This window comes from Montipora capricornis, chromosome 10, assembly GCF_036669925.1.
Source record: "Montipora capricornis isolate CH-2021 chromosome 10, ASM3666992v2, whole genome shotgun sequence".
NCBI lineage: Eukaryota > Metazoa > Cnidaria > Anthozoa > Scleractinia > Acroporidae > Montipora > Montipora capricornis.
In genome coordinates, this window is record NC_090892.1 from 9402473 (window position 1) to 9422527 (window position 20055).

A 20055-nucleotide genomic window follows, 5' to 3' on the forward strand; every position below is an offset into this window, starting at 1 on the left:
GTGAAGTAGGACATTATAGTTTACTCCCCTTAAATAATTCTTATTTTGTTGTGTTGTTCTAAGAATGGCATTCATCCATCCCTAAATTTTAAGACAAATTTATGGGATCAATGACAATGCAGTTTTACCCCTTAATAATTGATACCCAGATCACAACAATATTTTATCAAATGATTAGTTCCAGTCATCTTTCAGCTTTAATATATGACCTTATCAATAAAGGACAGAATTACTAAACGCTGATTGGCTTAGACAGAGGGCTTGATTACCTGTCAATGATTGGTTAATCCGTTGCATAGCAACCGTTCGTTATCGTGGAATTTGTTGCCAAGTTTTTGTTGCAACAATGGCTTGTCTTTTTATTGAAGCGGACAAGGAATTAATTGAACTTTTGAAAACAGAAAGTGAAAACAAAAACACAAAACGAGGCACAGACTATTGGAAAGGAATTTTTGAAAAGTGGGAGGAAAAGCTAGAAAGCTACGACATCCCAGAACTGAACGATGCACTTTTGCAATTCTACGCTAAGCTAAGAAAAGAAAACGGCCAAGACTATGAGCCAGACTCTCTAAAGGTGATGCAGGCGGCTTTAGATCGACATTTAAGGAGCCAAAATTATCCAAAGTCTATCCTAAGGGATACAGAGTTCCTGCCTTCGAGGAAAGTGTTGGAGGGAAAGGCGAGACAGCTGCGCGAACAAGGCATGGGAAAACAACCCAATAAAGCAAAAAGCCTGACGAAGGAAGAAGAGGAGATATTATGGGAAAACGGTCAGTTAGGGAACCAAACCCCTCGCTCTTTGATAAACACCATGTGGTGGCTGCTAACAATGCATTTTGGTTTACGTGGTCAACAAGAGCACCACGACATGATGGTGGAAGGTTTTTCTATCGAAAAGGATGATGATGGCGTCGAGTTCATCACTTTTTCCGAAGGCCCTACAAAGACAAGACAAGGTGGTCTCCGAGTGAAACCTCGGCTACCTACTCCCAAGATGTTCGCCACAGGCGAGAAGAGGTGCCCCGTTGCTTTGTTCAAGCAATACCTGGAAAAACGCCCAGAAGAAATGAAGAAAACAGGGCCATTTTTCCTGGCTGTTATCGACAAGCCTAAGACCAGTGCCGTGTGGTACAAGAAAACAGCGATGGGCAAGAATACAAACAATAACATAATGAAAACAATGAAAGAGGACTCTGCCCTGAAAAGAAGCTCACCAACCACACTGCAAGAAAGACCGTTGTAAAGAAATTGAAAAGCTCCAGTATTGCAAAATGCGAGATCAAAAACATAACGGGTCACAACTCCGAGCAAGGCCTAGATGACTACGACTATGGTGAAGAAAACGAGATGAAAATCATGTCCAACATCATCGACAATGCAAGCTCCACTGCTTCCACTTCGAGGCAAGTTCTCCATCCATTGTCATCAGTTCAAACTCAGTCTAGGTCAGCTTCCAGCCATGTGTACAACTTCAGCCATTACAACGTAACGCTCAACGTCGCAGGAAACCATTCTTTGCAATCCAGTCTCAGCCAGAGCAAGCAGGCTTACGAGAGAATCGTGCTCCAGAATTCTGACTCTGATTAAACTGTGCTTTCTTAAGTTAAAAGCACTTTGTTGTTTTTCTGTTAGCAGAAACGCTCTGTTGAAATGAGCTTTGTTTTCTACACTTTAAGCAGTGTATGATTGGAAAATTTCCAAAACACTCGTGCCATTAATCCTTAATAGTACTCGGCCTCATGTGATTACCTATACTAATTAACACTCTTGTCACTGCAGTGCATTCAACTGAAAAATGGTAGCCTTTTTAGTGGCTTACCTTTCTCCTGAGTTCCTTTATTTCACCCTGCAGCTGAACATTATTTTCTTTCAGAATTTTTGTGGTCTCCTTCACACTTGAAATCTCCTGCTCCATTTTTTCAAGGCTTTTGCTCGCTTCCACAGCTTTGATGCGCTTATACTTCGGTTTACGAGCCCACTCTCCTATTGGAAACTTCTCTCGACTTCTCGTGCACTTCGACATCTTCTTGGTCTAAAATCGTGAAAATATCTTGGGAAATCCTTGGGAAATTTTCCCTCAACGGTCTTTTGTCCATAAACAGCAATCGTATCGTTTCAGATTTTCATCATCTGCGACAATTACGGCAAAAGCAGGCCTCAAACTCCGCCAAAATAATCAGCAAAATGTCCCGAATACTTTCACGACTTTCTTTTATCCAAAAACCTTCAAAACTACTCTCTAAAGTCAAGAAATTTGGTATCAATTCGCAGCTCCATTCCTCGGCTATTATTTCAAGCATACCAAACCCTTTCTCTTTCATCAGATTAGCACCCAGGCTTCCAAAAAGAAGTGCCCTGGTGCTAGTCAATTTTTACCCACACGACCATGGGGCCTTAATACTGTTGAGACCAAAAATATAGGGGTGGTTTCAAAACCGACCAAAAATCCCCAGTGTGTTACTCTTAAAACCGTACAGAACAGACATCACTCCACATTCAGACCTGTTCCTCCAAGCATAAACTTTTCATCAATGATCTTGGCCCAAAGCAAAAGAAGGCCTTTGTAATCTAGTGTCACTGCATACATCATAAAAGATGTCCTTGCATATTAACTGATATTGCCAATTTTCGAAATGGCTTTCCCACTGATCAGCTTACCTCTTGGAAAAATTGATGTTTTAGTACCTGGTAAACATTGTCTTAACATATACTGAAAACTAGCAAACCCGAGGTTTTCCACTTCATGTTTCTCTTGCATTATCAATTTTATATTTTACTTTGGCACTTTGCAATTAGGAGTTAGCGAAAACATTGAAGCAAATGCTGTAGTTTGGGAAATCACAAAGACAAAATAATACTGTATTTACCACCGAAAAATGCCCATACCCTTGTTGGATATTGCGACCAAAAGAAAAACATTATCATGTCTTGACTCACAATCACAGGCGTGCCACCTAGTGGTTCTAATGCATGGTGCACCTAGCAGCTGTAGACATCATTACGAAGAGCACTAAGATGGGTTGATGCAAACAGGTCGAATGCCTCATTTACATGCCAGACAGTCTTCATCTGTGATCTTAGCTGTAAAGTGAAAAGCCACAATTGTTTTGAACTCAGTCACTGTATAACAGAAACAAAACTAAAGCAATAAACTCCAATAAACTAATGCTCTAACTGTACTGTCTGAGAGCACATTTTTTGTGTATGTGGCGTAAGTCACAGAGGGGGCTCAACTACTTCATGGTGCCATGATATCAAAAAACTCACAGAACCACGGGCATGCCTCCTAGTGTTTCTGTTGCATATAGCACTTTGGAGTTTAGGACATCATGGCCTTGTGAAGAGAAATGCTATGTAGTACTACAAACTTGTTATGGATGGACCCCAGTTGTCTATTGAACTAAATAAAGTCAACTACTTGATCGTGCCATGATATCAAAAAGCTCACAGAACCATGGGCATGGCACCTAGTGTTTTTGTTGCATATAGCACTTCAGAGTTTAGGACATCCTGGCTTTATTGAAGAGCTGCCTTGTGAAGAGAAATTCTATGTAGTACTACAAACTTGTTATGGATGAGAGACAGTTGCTTATTGAACCAAATAAAGTCAACTACTTCATTGTGCCATGATATCAAAAAGCTCACAGAACCACGGGGGTGCCACCTAGTGTTTCTGTTGCATATAGCACTTCGAATTTTAGGACATCATGGCTTTGATGAAGAGCATTTTTCATGCATGTACCTATATACACCTAACCTATATTTTTAAATTCAAAATACTGCTGTTAAGATTGGTATGTTGATTTTACAGATTGACATGTAATAAATGATTACCCTTGAAACTTATATGGTAGTGCTTTCCATCCACGTCTCTTCATTTCATCTTTTTCCTTGCTTAAAGTGACAACAATCTTTTTAAGATCCTCCCTTATCAAGGAAAGATATAACAAGAAGACTTTAATTTCAGCCACAGTATTTGAAAAGTAATTCTACAAATACATCATCTTTTCATTTGCCAAATGCTGTATAAACGAAATTGCAAAACATGTAGGTAGTTTGGCCTGACCTTGAGAGGCATTTAAAACTCATATATTATTATAACTGACCTTTTCTCTCTACAATTGGCTATATAGAGGGGCATGACTGACTTTGCACTCTGAGCTGAATGACACCCATCATCCAGAGGAACCACACCAAATGTCACCTGGTCTTTTCCTATGAAACAAGAAATTCTTAGCAAAGTGTACATACAGGTACATTCTTGACCTGCATAAACAACTATCATTTACATTTCAAGCTCTTACTTTGAATGAAATAAAATAATCATGATGCTTGACTGGAAAAAAAATTCTTATGGTGCTAGCTATGAAGTCATTATTTCCTGTAGTATTGGTTCTATTCAAAATGAAAGCTACTTCATTTTGCTTCCTCCATTTATGTTGTTCTGTGGCCTGATCCCTATATCCAGAAGCAATCTGAGTTAATCTCATTTTCTCTTACCATAAGTATACTAAAAATTCCATCCTCCACTGCCCATCTAATGTATCATGCAGCTGTTGCAAACTATCGCTTGCAGAAAAAACATTCTGGACTTCACCAAAAATCACAACAATCACTGATCCTTGGGCTATAATAGTATTTATTATACACTGACACAAGTGAATAGTGCTTTTAGCATGCGCTGATTGGCTAGCTTGGAGGTGATTATCCAAGTACTGTTCACTTCCGAGCTTCGAGCCGCATGTGAGATTTGTGAGGTGAAAGTGATGGATACTTACATCTTCACTTCATGGCTCGGCAAATATCCACCACTATTCACCTCCATTGTTAAATATATACACAATGTTGGCCTGAAAGTCTACGTACATGTATATGTTGTTTTCAACCAAAGAAAGGGCGCCCATCACACTTTTAAATTAAACACCACTTCAGAGGAGGCAAAACAATGCAGCCGCATCTCCCTGATGGCCCAAGTGATTATATTTGCAAGACTCACTTCATATCCTGGAATGCTAGGTGGAAGCTTCTGAAGACCAACCAGTCTTCGAGTAACTTTAAACTGCTCTCGTTTCAGGGCAACAATGTTGTTTTTGGTTAGGAAGATAGGCTCCTCTGACTTTTTCTTAAATATATAAAAAAAATAATAATAATGTATATATTTTAGTGTTACAGAAGTGATCATTAACTACGCATAATTGTAATTAATACGCTAATGAATTATGAATTTTTTACCTTGCATTGTTTAAACACTGATCTTGGTTGTAGCTATGTACATGTACAGTTGCAATGACTGAACAAAGAAATTAAGAGAAGTATTGAAAAATTAATGTCTTACTAAAACCAGTCAAATGCATCTCACACAGTGCCACATGTAGATCTGGACTTTGGTAAGGAGGGCTAGTGGAACGTAATGACAAAATAAAATAGTTGGAAAGAACTGAGTTAAACTGGGTATGAGAAATTGTCTATTTCCAATAAACTGTAACTCTTTCACTCCGTAGTGAATTACGAGAGAAAATGGTATCATGGAAGCTTATTTTGTCACTTCAAGTACATGTCCTTGTATTTTTGTAACTCCCAAATATAAATTAAAGATCTTTCTCCAGTTTTAATATTGAGCCTCACTGGGAGAGATAACGTCATAACTTACCGAAGTTTTTCCAAGTTGTGTTAGGTTGGTGAAGTCTTGCCAGCCTTTGTCAGAGATTCAAAAACCAAAATTTGACTTGTATTGTGTTAATTGTTAATTTCAATTTACAGTGTCCCCAATTAGTGCTTCTGCGCTAGAAAGACTAGATACTTAAATAAAGTTCCTTTCCTTTCTAGATTTCAGCTTAAGCAACAGCAACACCCAATCTGGAACTCGCATGGATTGAGTTCTTGCAGTAAGCATCTCTTCTGAGAGCAACTTCGAAAATTCTATGCATACTCCCTTCTCTTTCACCACTACGTCAAAAGCAGAACATACTGCTTCTTGTGCTTTAACGCTGTCCTTACCCCCATTGACACAACATTCTCCCAGGAGGGATCCAAGGGATTCTCCATTGGCACAACATACCCTGTTTACTTTTTTAACAACAGCCCTTGTTCTCTCCCAGATTTTTCTTCGCTTAGGCTTTGGTGAGAGGCCTTCATCAGTTTTGAGTTTCGATATCCCTCTTTTTCTTTCCCCTTTCGCCTTAATGTGTTACACATAGCGTGACAGTCTGACAAGGGAACTTTACCTGCTTTGCATGTTGGACTTGAGAACCATATTTTAAAGTACATTTGAGAAGTGTGAGAAGCACTCGTTTATGGCTGGTAAGCATTCTTGGCATTCTCGTGTATTAAAAAAAAATTCCTACATGCTTATATTTTACTCAACAATTCGCTCGGCGTGTTTTTCGTTTTTCATTTCTTATGTTAAACATCTTCATACACAGGAGGTGGTCAAGCCGATTTCGAACATTTTACGGGAATAGGTTATTTTACAAGGGCAAACATGGAACAGACAAAAGTGTACCTGACAAACAAACGACCTGACTGGCAAAGGACCTGAATTTGATCCAGTTTTCCTGTAATTGTGCTCTTTTGGACAAGCAAAAGCTATGCAACAAGTTAGGTGTATTGCAACTCTTCTGCACTCAATAAATGCAACATGCGAATCAAATGAAAATAGTCGATTTTCAGACCAGTTGGGATTCGCTAAATTGATGTCAGGACATGAAATCGAAATATTTGAAGAAAGAAAACACATGGCGTTTTAACTTTTACTAAGGCCTACTTCTATGAAAAAGTAGGGCGAATATAATTTTTCAAGTTTTGCCAAAATATATTTGATTTCTGTGGGCATTTGTTCCTAAGAAGGAAAACATCACCTGAAAGCTAACTGTATTAAATAAGGGTTTGTCTCTCGCTCTATTTCTCTCAGTTTTATGTTGATTTTCATTGACATTTTCTCTTCTTCTCCTTCCTTGGCTTCTTTCGAGGATTTTTCGCTTAAAACTCTCGAATTTAGTCACCTCTTCTCTTGTGCTCTTTCCTGCCAGAAAAACAAAGGTTGCCAAATGCAATGCTTCCTGCCAAGGAAAACTGCCTGAACACTTCCGTCCCCATAGGCTGTCCTGCCTCCCCACCTCCACCCCAACAGTCCGTACGGGCCGACATACGTGACATCATAACCAAAATTTCTTGCATCCATAGATTTCCCAAAAAATCGTACCCACGCCTCATGTTTCAAGCGCCTGAGCTTCGCTATCAGGCATCTTTTTTTTTGGCCCATATTAATATGAGTTGCGGTTGAATTCTGTTTTGGGTTCAAATTTTTTTTCGCCATTTTTTTTGCTAGTTTGATTTATGAAGATGAATATAAATATGACACAAATAAAATTGAAAATCAAACTTGTTAAAAGAATAACCACACTATTAAACCAGATCATTACACATGTACATTCAGACCTAATGCTGCATAATGTGAAAAAAGTGGATAATATTAATTTTCGTTTCAAACTTGCCCGAAAGCAGGGTGATTTCGGACCCAACTGATCTAGGCTGCCCTCTGAATGTTGTTCCCAAACCTTCTGGCAGAATTCCAAAAAAATTGGAAAGGGAAAGAGGGATGGAAAACAGAAAATGCAAGCTTTTGGTCCAGCCTTAATGTGTTACACATAGCATGACAGTCTGACAAGGGAACTTTACCTGCTTTGCATGTTGGACTTGAGAACCATATTTTAAAGTACATTTGAGAAGTGCGAGAAGCACTCGTTTATGGCTGGTAAGCATTCTTGGCATTCTCGTGTATTAAAAAAAAAATTCCTACATGCTTATATTTAACTCAACAATTCACTCGGCGTGTTTTTCGTTTTTCATTTCTTATGTTAAACATCTTCATACACAGGAGGTGGTCAAGCCGATTTCGAACATTTTACGGGAATATGTTATTTTACAAAGGCAAACATGGAACAGACAAAAGTGTACCTGACAAACAAACGACCAGGCTGGCAAAGGACCAGAATTTGAAAAATGCACTTTAGACCCTGGACGAAAATAATGCTGCACATTTAAATTTTGCACAGGAGAAGATAGGTGATTGTGCAAGAAAGAGATGGCGGCTTGTTTTAAGCTTCTATCTCTGACTGAAAAACGACGACATGCATTTGAGTTTCGAGAGTTCTCATTGTGCTCAGTAAAAATTAAAGAAACACTTAGAAGTGAGACACCTGGGTCTGTCTATTTGGCTGATTTTAAATTTTGAGAAGTGCAGCATCATGTTTGCATCAAGAAGTTGTAAGGTAAATCCACCGATTCAAAGCAATGCTTCAAGAACCACATTTGCAGGTCTTGTTATTATTTGGTTGGTTTTCTTTCTAACAAAACATTGATAAATCTTTTCTCTTGATACCAGTAAATCAGTTTCCTTTTTTAAATTAGGAGACATACTATGTAACCCTTTCTTATCTTGAAGTCAAGCGATTTTTTTAAACAATTCAAGTTCCGGGTAGACGTAAAGGTTAATTTAGCATATGTTGTCGAAAAAATAAAGTATTAGGCTTCATTGTCGAGGCAGGTTAGGGAATGACAACATAGTTTCGTTTTTGCAAAAAGGATAGGTTCTGCTTGGTTGACATTATGTTCAACATTTACGTCAAAAATGAGTAAAAGACTGCATTCCATCTAAGCTGCATGTCCTTGAAATGTATAAATTCTTCATAGCAGGAACAGAAATGTTTTCCAGATTTGTTATAGGAACTTTCTTTTTCAGTTAACTTTAATACATGAAAAAGTGAACACTGTGCATCCAGTAAACATACGAAAAAGTGTGTAGAATGCCACACAAAAAAAGAAAATAAACAAATAATTTTGAGTTTATGAATTGGCAGCAACAATCCATGTTTGACAAGTCCACTTTTTACAAATCCAGTCCATGACGTACTACACAGTAAATTTTAGAGAGTTATAATAACTCCCCTAGTAGAGTTAATTTTTTTCGTGTTAAAATAACTCCATAAAGGAGTTTTTTCCTCTTGAAGTAGAGTTAATGTAACCCCTAAGGGTGGAGTTATTGTAACTCTCAAAAGGACTTTAGTTTAACTTCTTCTAGAGTTAAATTTTAGGTTGGAGTTAATTTAACTATTATTGAGGAGTTATTTTAACTCTAATTTGATAGCAATGTAGGGGAGTTATTTTAAATCTGTCAGTGGAGTTGGTACAACTCACTGTTTTGGAGTAACTTTTACTCGGGGGGGGGGGGGGTATTTTTACTCATATGGGAGTTACGCCAAAGGAGTTACTGTAACTCCAAAAGGAGAGTTAGTTTAACTCTTACCATGGGTGTTATTTTAACACTCTCAGTGGAGTTGGAGTAACCTTTACTCCACGAGGAGAGTTATTTTTACTCTCATATGGGAGTAATGCCAAGGGAGTTACTGCAACTCTGAAAGGAGAGGTAGTTTTAACTCTGTCAGTAGAATTGGTATAATTCACTTTTCTGAGAGTAACTTTGACTCCAGAAGGAGAGTTTTTTTAACTCTCATATGGGAGTAACTACAAAGGAGTGACTCACTCTGAAAGGAAGGTTTTACTCTTGACGTGGGAGTTATTGCCATAGAGTTACTTTGACTCTCATGGTAGAGTTAGCGTAAGTCACCTGTCTGGAGTTTTAACTAATCGACTCTACATGCTCTAATCATCTCGTGTCTAGGAGACAATACTTCGTAGAGTTACTTTGAATCTACCAGTGGAGAGTTAGTGGAATTAGTATCAATTCCTCTTTACCCTCTAAACAGAAAGCATTCTCCAAAGGTTACTTATTAGCTTTGCAAGAAGAGTTACAGCTGTGACTTACTTATAGAGAGAGACTGGAAATAGAAAGTTACTTTAAATTGCTGCATGTCCTGACACACAGTGTATCCCAAAAGGATGACCAGGTAATTATTAAAGAGGTAGTAGCGACCCGTTACTCCCTGCTGGTGATGTAAAACTGGTGGACTATTACGAGATGTCATTAAATAAATAATGCTGTGTTTGCCCTGTACCCAGGTATTTCAGCATCATGGATCAAGAACATAAACAGGAAGATACTCTTAATAGTAATTTTATTTGTGTCATTGAATTTGACATGTTGCAATGACAATAAACCAAATATCTGAGCTTACAGTGTGCATGGAGGCTTTCAGATAGGTTTTTCAGTTGTTTGTTCCTATTTCAAATCTTTGAACTACATGTTTGTTGACTGTTGCAACACCATAAGGTTTTACTTAGTTCAGAAGCAAGAAAGCTGCCAAGTCGTTGTGATGACAAATCAGTCTCCTTCCAGGGAGCATGGTTTCCACTTCAAAACTTTGATAGTGGCTGCTAAAATTTACTGTATTTAGTTCTGAGAGAACAAATATAATATCATTAAAATTCCTATCTACGACACAAATTTTCCAGACTTGTCCTAAAACTGGATTGTCATACATTTGTGTTCATCTGTGTCAACTTGTAATACACAGCCGGCTTTATACTTGGTACAGAGAACTGAAAACCATTTACCCCTGTAGAAAAAAATAAAAAAATAATAACAAGACAAATTCCAACTCAGACACTGCTGTCACGTATTACAGTATTTGTGGAATTGTTCTGAATCCCAAAGTGTGCACTGTGCATCAATTTGGGCACTTAATATTAGAGGGTTACAAAGTGGTGGATCGTGTCTCAGGTTTTCACCCAAAGGCTAAGGATTGCTGTGGCACATTGCCTAGGGCAAAATTAGCCATTGGTTCATTACATAAGGAGCGTTGTTTTCGTTTTGGTGGAATTGAGAGATGGCATGCATGGAAACGTGAACTAGGGCAAAACATCTGAACATATGTTTTGTAGGATAGAATTAGCATTTACCCCTGATCAAAAAACCGGTACTAGAGACTTGTATAGAATAGAAATGCAGAATAAATTAAAGCAAACATATATTTTCCTTGCAGTTCATGGAGCTTACTCAGATATTGGTGTGTGATTATCAACATCCAGATTGTCATCACACAAAGTTTTGAAGTAGTCCACATCCCCTGCATAACAAAAGTGGCCTGAAATTTGAATTGAAATGATTGGTTAATTATATTTATAAGCATGCTTTGAGAGGTAATAAATTTGGCTCTCTTATGTGGCCACATAATTAAAAAAAATATATGACAATCACTGTTTTGCAACAGTGAGTGCTAACTGACATCAAAGAGAACATTACATGACATGATATTATTCATAATTTTAACAAGCATTACCTGGGCCAGTTTCAATCCCTTTCACAATAAAAGATGAAAGGTTTCCCTCAGAGGTTTGAAGTCTGTAACAGAGACCTTCTTGATGGCGCTTTGCAAGGGAGTAGGGCAAATTTGTAAAGTTACCTAAGTGCACTGGTAGTCGTTTGAATTCATGATGCTTTGCCTCAAAGCCATACACTATCTTCTTATTAGAGGTCCCATTCTGGTAAAAACACAATAATATCGGCAATTGATAACCTTTAAAATGTGCCACTCAAGAAACAATGAGTAGTAGCAAGCCCTTGACAGTATCATCCTAACATTGCAGGGTCAAGCTTAGCTGTTTAATTCCTATACATAACAGCTACAAGATCTTAATGTGTGCCCCTGCTGTCCATGGTTATCATAATTATTATGATCAACAGTAAAAGGGATAATTTCATGAGGATGAGAACGGATCTTTAATAATTAAATGCTCTTTACTACATTGAGTACCAAAATCAGTTACCTCAACATTGTCCTTGGCATATGAATCAAATAATGCATCTTGGGTGTTATGGAAAAGGCTGGACACAACTCTTTGAATTTCTCATGGTGGTTCTGAATTAAAACTTGTAAGTAGGCTACTTGATTTTTACTTACTGTTGGTGCAAAGGTGATGCGATTGATCTCAAGCATGTCACAGAAAAGATCCCAGTGTTCATCGTCATCTGGAAAAAGGCCACCAACTCGCAAAGGTACATTCCTTGCTAAGCACCACATTTGTTTAGTTATAATTAAAAAACAAGCACATCTGGTAACAACAGGGTTGACTGAATGCCAATTGACATGTGACATTATAAATGAAGGAATAAACAATTTGAACAAGTTAAGATGAAGCACAAAATGAATAAATGAAGAATAGATGGAAGATAGATACTTGTAAATGGATAGCAAACGAGACAACAAAGTGAAGTCCCAGACCAAATAATGTCATGATATAAAACCCCTCAATTAACATGTTGTTTGAAGCCATGGTATCTGAACATACCCGACTTCGCTGAATGGTTGCCGGTTTGTTGGAATCATCATGGTATCCATAATCAAAGGAGGAAATACGTCTGTTAAGCTCCTCAAGTGAGAAATGTTTCTTTTCAAAAATCTGGTTTTCAACATTTCTTTGGTACTGTAGTGAAGAACTCCTTCCAAGATATCATTGCATGGCATCTGGAGGCATACCACCAACCACATGAAAATATCAGGAGTTGTTGAGCATTGACCTGCTGTTGATGCCATAAGTCTGTGAGTACTGGTGATCATAAGCAATCTGGTTGCATTGCCTTTCATGGCTTTCTTGAGTTCTCAAGGTGAAGCCTGTTTCATTGAACTTGCACAAAAGATGACAAATGAAAATGAATAAGAGGAGTCACACTTACATGCACATGTACTAACATTCCGTAATGAGATAGCCATGCACTTTTTATTTTTTGGTTGATAGATAGAAACATACATTAGCCTTGATTTGGTTTTGATCACCCATACATTCTCTGTAAGGCCTGTGAGCTGTTGAACCTTCCTTAAAACCACCAATGAATTGAGAGCCAAGATTGTCTCCACAAAAGATATGCAATTGTGCCTCGAAATGACCTAGGCTCTCCCACTACCACAAACTGGAAACCTGCATCCTAAGGGAAAAGAAAAAGGAAAATGATATTATTAATTTTGCGAATTTTGGATGGACCAGCAACCGCAGGGCTGTACTCCAAGAAAAGTAGTTGGATGCCCAAAATCTCTATACCCATGAAATCCAGAACGCAAAGCATACAAGTTTGGTGCAAAAACTAATAAAAACTAATATTTCCTAGTTGCTCAAAGGCAAAAAGTAAGTCATCAGGGGTGACCGAGCACCACTTGAGGACAGCCCTGAATTGCATGAAATACACTGTACATGCATGTAACCTGATGTATTTTCTCTTGGTACATATGGTAATTAGTTCTTTTCATCTCTGCAATCCTTACATCAGCCTGCACGCTGTAGGCGTGTCCCCTGGGCAATGCTGATTGGTTCAGTCTGCTATATATTCAGTGTTTTCAGTTTGCTTATTCCTCTCTTGTGCACGTTTACCAAGTTTACTTCGCGTATTCAATTTAACCGCCCATATTTAGTCTTGGTGCACTAATTTGTTATTACTTCTTTGTCGCTAATTTTTTGTTTTATTAGGCCGTGCAGACTTTGCTCAAAGTAGATGCTTTAAATGCAACAGGACAGGCCACTGGGCCCGTGACTGTAGGTGGTCCGCTTGGTCCTACCCAGGATCCTACCCCAGCTATGGCACTCACCCGTCAGGATCATTCTATGTTAGGGGAGGAGGAGGAGGAGGACAGCCTGGATCGTCAACAAACAATGCTAAGTGATCAGGACATACTTTTCGATAGCCTCGCTCAGGTGAAAGAACAATACGAATTCCCCATCAATGATAGTACTTGTGTTAAAGGAAAGTTAAGAGAAAATGTTAACTTTTACAAAGCTATAGGAGCTTCTAGCTTTATTATCAGTGTTATTCAAGATGGATACAAGTTACCTTTTATCTACACTCCACCATCTGTTCAGTTACATAATAATAGATCTGCTATAGTTCATAGTTCCTTTGTAGGCGAGGCAGTCACAGAGCTTCTTAACTCGTGCGTATCCGTGAGTTGAATGCGCCACCATTTGTTATTAACCCCTTATCTGTTTCAGTCCAGCCCTGCGGCAAAAAGAGGTTGATTTTCGATTTAAGGTATGTCAACAAATGTCGTAAGAAATTTCGGTTTATATGTGAAGATTGCAAAATTGCATTAAGCTATTTTGAAAAAGGTGCACCATATAGAAATAGCAGAAGAACATCAGACCTATTTAGGTTTTTCTTGGAACTTGCAAGGATCACAGTCCAGTCTGTACTTTGTTTTTGCTGTTTTACCTTTTGGCCTTTCCACTGCGCCTTACATATTTCCTAAATGCGTAAGTCCATTAGAAAAGTATTGGCGCTTCCAAGGAGTAAAAATAGCTGTTTTTCTGGATGACAGATTTGTAATAGATAATACCTACGAAAGTTGCAAGGTGGTAAGTTCAAAAGTTAAATGAGATTTAGGATTGGCGGGTTTTGTACTGAATGGCAAAAAGAGTATTTGGGAGCCAAGTTATTGTATGGTTAGGTTTACGTTGGAATTCTGTGGAGGGTTGTATTCACATAACGGATCGCAGAATGAGGAAAATATTTGAACATATTGAAGCTATCAGAAGTAATGACTATGTCATGTCCGCAAGGCAATTAGCTTCATTCGTTGGCAAGATTATTTCCACAGGAGCCATTGTCGGCTATGTTTGCAGAATTATGACTAGACATTGCTCTATGTCTATTGTTGCTGCTCAAGATTGGGACTCACCTTTTAAACTTGATCAGTATAGCGTTGATGAAGTTAATTTCTGGAGAGTAAACCTTGAAAATGTGAATATAAGATATTGCTTTAGCAACAGTTTGCCTAATTGTTTTGTTTACTCTGACGCCAGCGGAACTGGCTGTGGCGCACACACGGCGTTGAATCACGAGTTTATTTGTCATAATATGTGGACTGAGGAAGAGTCTGGAAAATCCTCCACGTGGAGGGAGTTATATGCAATAGAATTTGCGCTTGAGTCCTTTTGCACTGTATTAAAAAACTCGCATGTCAAATGGTTCACTGATAGCCAAGCTGCTGCAAAAATAGTTGAGGTTGGAAGTATGAGAACCGATTTACACACCCTCGCTTTGAGGATCTTCGAAATATGCATCAAACATAAGATTCTGCTGGATATTCAATGGGTTCCTCCTTCCGAGGTTGAAAGAGCTGATTTCGTTAGTCGAATCATAGACACGGATGACTGGCAAATTTCAAATTCGTGCTTTGTGCTATTGGAAAATTTGTGGGGCCCACATACAACAGATTGTTTTGCAAATCACTATAACCATCAAATAGATCGTTTTTTCTCCAGATTTTGGACGCCGGGTTGCACAAGGAATCGATTTTTTCGTGCAACCTTTACAACAAGAAAATTGCCTTGTTTTTCCTCCAGTTTGCATCGTCTCTAGAACTCTTCACTATTTGTCAAACAGAAGGCCACTGGTACTTTAGCCGTGCCTTTTTGGCCCCTATTGAGTAGAACGCATGCCCAGTGCATCATTGACTATAGCGTTTTCTCTGGAAACGGTGTATTAGAGCATGGCCGAAATTTGAATTGGTTGTTAAGGTCTAAACGTTTTAAAGGTTCCATACTGGCGGTGTGGCTTGATTTTAAACATTACGTTATCGTATAGCAGGATGGTGCCAGAGTGTGGCTTGTTGTTATGAAGTTTAAGGCGCTGGCCTATGTTTTGATATTGTTTGAGCATCAATAGAATATCGTGTGGCACTGGCCTGTGTTTGTGTGTCCTAGGTAGTACTGAGTCTATGAGTTTGTCTGGGTATGCGTAAGGCTTTTGAGCCCTATACCAAACTATGACACTGGCCATAGTTGTTTTGCATAAGGCACTGGCCTTTAACATTGAGATGAAGGCATTGACGCGAGTTATCACAGTGAAGTATTTCATGTTATTGTATTCTTTTCTAGATTGTTGGAGAAAGCTCTTACTGGAGCAAAGTCCCGGTGATTTTACAGGAACACAGACGAGAGGCTATCAAGCAAGTCTTGACTTCCAGAGCCAATTCTACAGTAAAGAAATACCTAGCAGAGTTAAAAAAGTTCTTTAACTGGTCCCAGAAAAATGGCATTACTGTCGATTTGCCTTATGACAGTATAGTGGCGGCAATGTATTTATCGGAATTCTCCAAACAAACTGAGTCTAGTGCATCTGTTATTCTGGCATACTCTGCCCTTAAATGGCTTCACACACTTTTTCCTGAGAATAACCCGCTGGAGAATGATCTCTGTCGGATTATTGTGGAATCTGCCAAGAGAAGCAAAAGCAAACCGCTCACCAAGAAGACGCCCATAACGGCAGATATTATTAAACAGGTAATCAATAAATACGCTACCCCGGGTTCTAACTTAAAGGATTTGAGGATTGCTACTATTTGTACCGTAGGGTTTGCTGGTTTTTTGAGATTTAATGAGATTTCTAACATTTTGCCTACACATTTAACATTTGTGGGTGGCTACATGTCAATTTTCATTCCCCTTTCCAAGACGGATATTTATCGAGAGGGGAACATCATATACATCAATTGCCTCCATAATAAGTATTGCCCAGTGAACTTGGACATCAGATATATTGAAACGGCTGGTCTTGACTTCAAATCTACTCTCCCGTTGTTCAGATCTGTAAGTTATCACAGGAGTTCAAATTCGTATTCTATTCGCAAATCTGGATTGTCTTATACAAGGTGCCGGGAGATCTTTAAGTCCTGCCTTGTCGAATTGGGTTATGATGCAAGATGTTTTGGATTACATAGTTTAAGGTCGGGCGGTATTACCTCAGTTGTGCAGCACAGTAAAAACTCTATCTCAGATAGAGCCGCTGGAAAACGGACACAGCCAAGGATATGTACGTTCACGAGAATGTGCAGAATAGATTGGCAGTAACTAATTTCCTTGGGTTGTGATTTCCAACTTTGATACTTAGCCTAATTGTAGGTAGCATTCCTTTGATTGATGTTAGTTTTCTCAATATGCTACACCACCTGGTCGGGTGATTTAAATTTTTCTCGGTTAGTATTTCATGTAATTGTAATGAGGGATCTAATTATAATAAACTATTGTATTGAATTATTTCTATAGTATTTCATGCAATTATATGAGGGAACTATTTGTAATGAGTTGTATTGAATTATTTCAATAGTATCTCATGGAACTGTATCAATGAGTGAACTTATTATAACAAGGTATTGTAAAAGAAAGTTAATAAACTCGGTATACTCAGCAAGAGTATCCATCCTAACCTGCTGTAGTTTGATGTCTGTTCATACAGGGAGTTGAAAGCGTAAAATAAGTTATGTTCGTTTGAACGCAGTGAATTAGAACATAAATGCAATATTCATGCAGTAAAACTTACATTGCAGTGAAGACTAACATTTGTTGAAAAAAAAAATGTTAGCTTTTAAAAAATACCCAGAACTTTGACATAAATTGAAGTAACATGGCCATATGCCTTGAGCTGGTTTTGAACACACTTATGCTTTCCCAGCAAGGTATGGTCAGAATGCATAATATCTTGTTGGTTATGTGGGTTCACTGAAACCAAATTTTCTGTTTGTGTTGCGGTCGGTAAATTCGTTTGTGATGTTAATGGTGGAAAGCCTGTCCGTTCTTTCTTTGTGTATGTTTAAAACTGTCAGGTTACTAAATCGTTCCTGCTTCATTCTTGAACAGAGCCATGTTTTTAGCCTCCAGGCAGTCGATAAGAATCTTTCACCGGCCGCACTGGTTGCTGGATTTACGAGAATCAGCTTACATAACATGATAACTTCTTTTATCATTTCCCGTTCTGGGTTGGGTAGCTCTTTAATTTTTACTATGATGTCGTGAAAACAAAAATAATCACCATCCTTCAGCAGCACTTGTAAAATTTCCATCTGGACGGTTAACACTGAAATATTTACATCATCGTTGTACAGTTTTTCCATAAACTTTAGCTCTTCGGATTTGTCCTGCAAATTGAGACTCCATCTTTGCATACATATCAAAGCTTGGCTGGTCAAACCGCTGGTCAATAGCGTTCATCATCAAGTCAATAGCTTCAAAGTATATTCGCCTGTAAGTCTTGTGCGGTCACAGGATATGTTGGCTCTCCAGTGCCAATTTCAATTCTCCTTGGCGTGCGAGTTCTCCTTGGTAACATTGGTCCACTCATGGAGGGAGAGCTTTTACTTTTCAGTAAAACTACATCATAAAATGATCTGAAGCTCGTATCGTTTCGCATCTTCTACAGAACGTCTTTTGTAACACAAGCTACTCGTTTGCCACTTAGAGCTGACATCTTTGTTTGCTGTAAGGTTCTAGATAAGTTATCTGTGTGAGAAAACAGCCACTGTCCTAAATTCAACCCGAAGAAGAAGTCAAAAGTGTTCATTTGCGCTTTGCATCCAATGATCCTTCCTGATCCACGTATATCGGACTGGAGTTCCTCATCAAGGGAAATTGTCCACTCCTGAAGAAGAGCTGCATAATTGTCTAGGATTCGCTGAAAACAGCTTGCGTGTACTGTCCATCTAGTGGGGCAAAGGCCAAGTATGCCCTTGGCTTCAGATTTAGGGCGTTCTAGGTTTTTATTTCCCCCAGGAGATTTTCTCGTTTTGGTAAAAACGTTATGAGGGAAACGATTTCTTTTGCTGTGTCCATAGTGTCTGATAACAACTTACAGTTTTTCATGGTGTCCTTTACACTTAAGCTGAATGAGTGTCCATGTCAGTGAATAGGATAAGCCTTTGGTTGGAGGTCCTGGATTCTTTTCGCCACAGCAGTTTTATGTCCCATCATGTTGCTGGCTCCATCATAGCATTGTCCCCTACAATTAACTTATGATAACTGTAGTTTTAATAACACATCTTTTATAGCCGACACTTAATCTCTTCGCTGATGTCAGGTACATTGTAAAACCCGAGGAAATCTTCGTGGGCCTCTAATTAGCTCTTCGTCAACCCATCGAATGTAGATGGTTAGTTGTTCCTTGTTACTGATATCTGTGTACTCATCGCATATGATTGAGAAGAAGCCACCCCTGATTTCCGATACCAGATCACGCATGACATGATTTGCCATGATGGCAACTACTTCATTTTGAATATCGTGTGTATGTGTCTTCTTTCCTCTCTAACCATTTTAAGAGAAGAGGCTGGTCTTTCCCCCTTGGTTGAAGTAACTGAATAAAGTTTAATTCATCATCGGTATCACCCTGAAAACCTGTCCTTGCTGGGCAAGATACTGCAAACATTCAATGACTTTGATGAAGCACATACCGTTAGACTCCATTGTCTTTTTTGCTGCATCACTGGACATTTCCCACACATTTCCGCAAGTTCTGGAAAGGTTTGTTTCATAGTCAATGGCTATTTTGTGGCATTCAGACACTTGATGCTCCTTGAATCACACCAACGCCATTTTCCAGTTTGAAAACCCTTTAGAAATAAAGCAGACTTCCTTACTTCTGGCAGCTGGAAGATTTGATTTTGCATTTTGTTGCATGCAAATGAAACACAACACAGAATCGCTTTACTCATTATAGTGTAGCCAAGGAAATTCCGAAAACCAGTTGGGTTGAAATGCGCGATTCTGTTTGCCACAATGCTTTTTTGGAAAGTTGAAATCCGCAGGTTGGAATGGTTCAGTTATATTGACCTCTACAGCTTTGCTGGCTGTCGACTGATCAACTTGTCGTTGGATTGGAGGAGGCTGCAACTCTTGACTGGATATTGTGGCTTCTACTTCACTAGTGAAGTTAATTGTTTCGCACATTCTTTTGGGTGGAGGCTCTTTTGAAGAATGTAAATGAAACATTATTAGACCAATATTTTAAAAACTATGTCACATGAAAAAGTGACTGGAAGTAATTCAATAAAAGTAGCAGAAATTATGCAGAGTTTATGCAGAGTTTACTCACCAGATAAAGAAGGTTTTCCATTTTGTTTGGAAAAGTAATTAGAAATTTTAAGAGATCTCTTAATCTTTTGCATTACTAGTGGTTTGTGAAGTCTCGTCGTTCGTATTTATGTTGCCGTGTACCATGTGCACTCCTTTGTTCGTAATAACCACCGGATTGAATGTTCCTTGAAGACCAGAGCTATACACAATTCTGTCGTTTAAGTACTTTCGATGACAAAATGTTTTTACAAACAGACCATGTTCAAC

General features: G+C 38.6%; 4 pseudogenes; all 4 read right to left on the reverse strand.

Annotated features, from left to right (window-relative positions):
• LOC138018617 (uncharacterized) overlaps positions 1 to 2023 on the reverse strand; it is a 4336-nt pseudogene extending 2313 nt beyond the window's left edge.
• The window catches only part of LOC138020244 (uncharacterized), a 10985-nt pseudogene extending 4668 nt beyond the window's left edge, over positions 1 to 6317 (reverse strand).
• A 5403-nt stretch (positions 6318 to 11720) lies between these two features.
• Positions 11721 to 12735, reverse strand: LOC138019516 (uncharacterized; annotated as a pseudogene).
• A 4694-nt stretch (positions 12736 to 17429) lies between these two features.
• On the reverse strand, positions 17430 to 19141 carry LOC138020245 (zinc finger MYM-type protein 1-like; annotated as a pseudogene).
• Between the last annotated feature and the right edge of the window lie 914 nt (positions 19142 to 20055).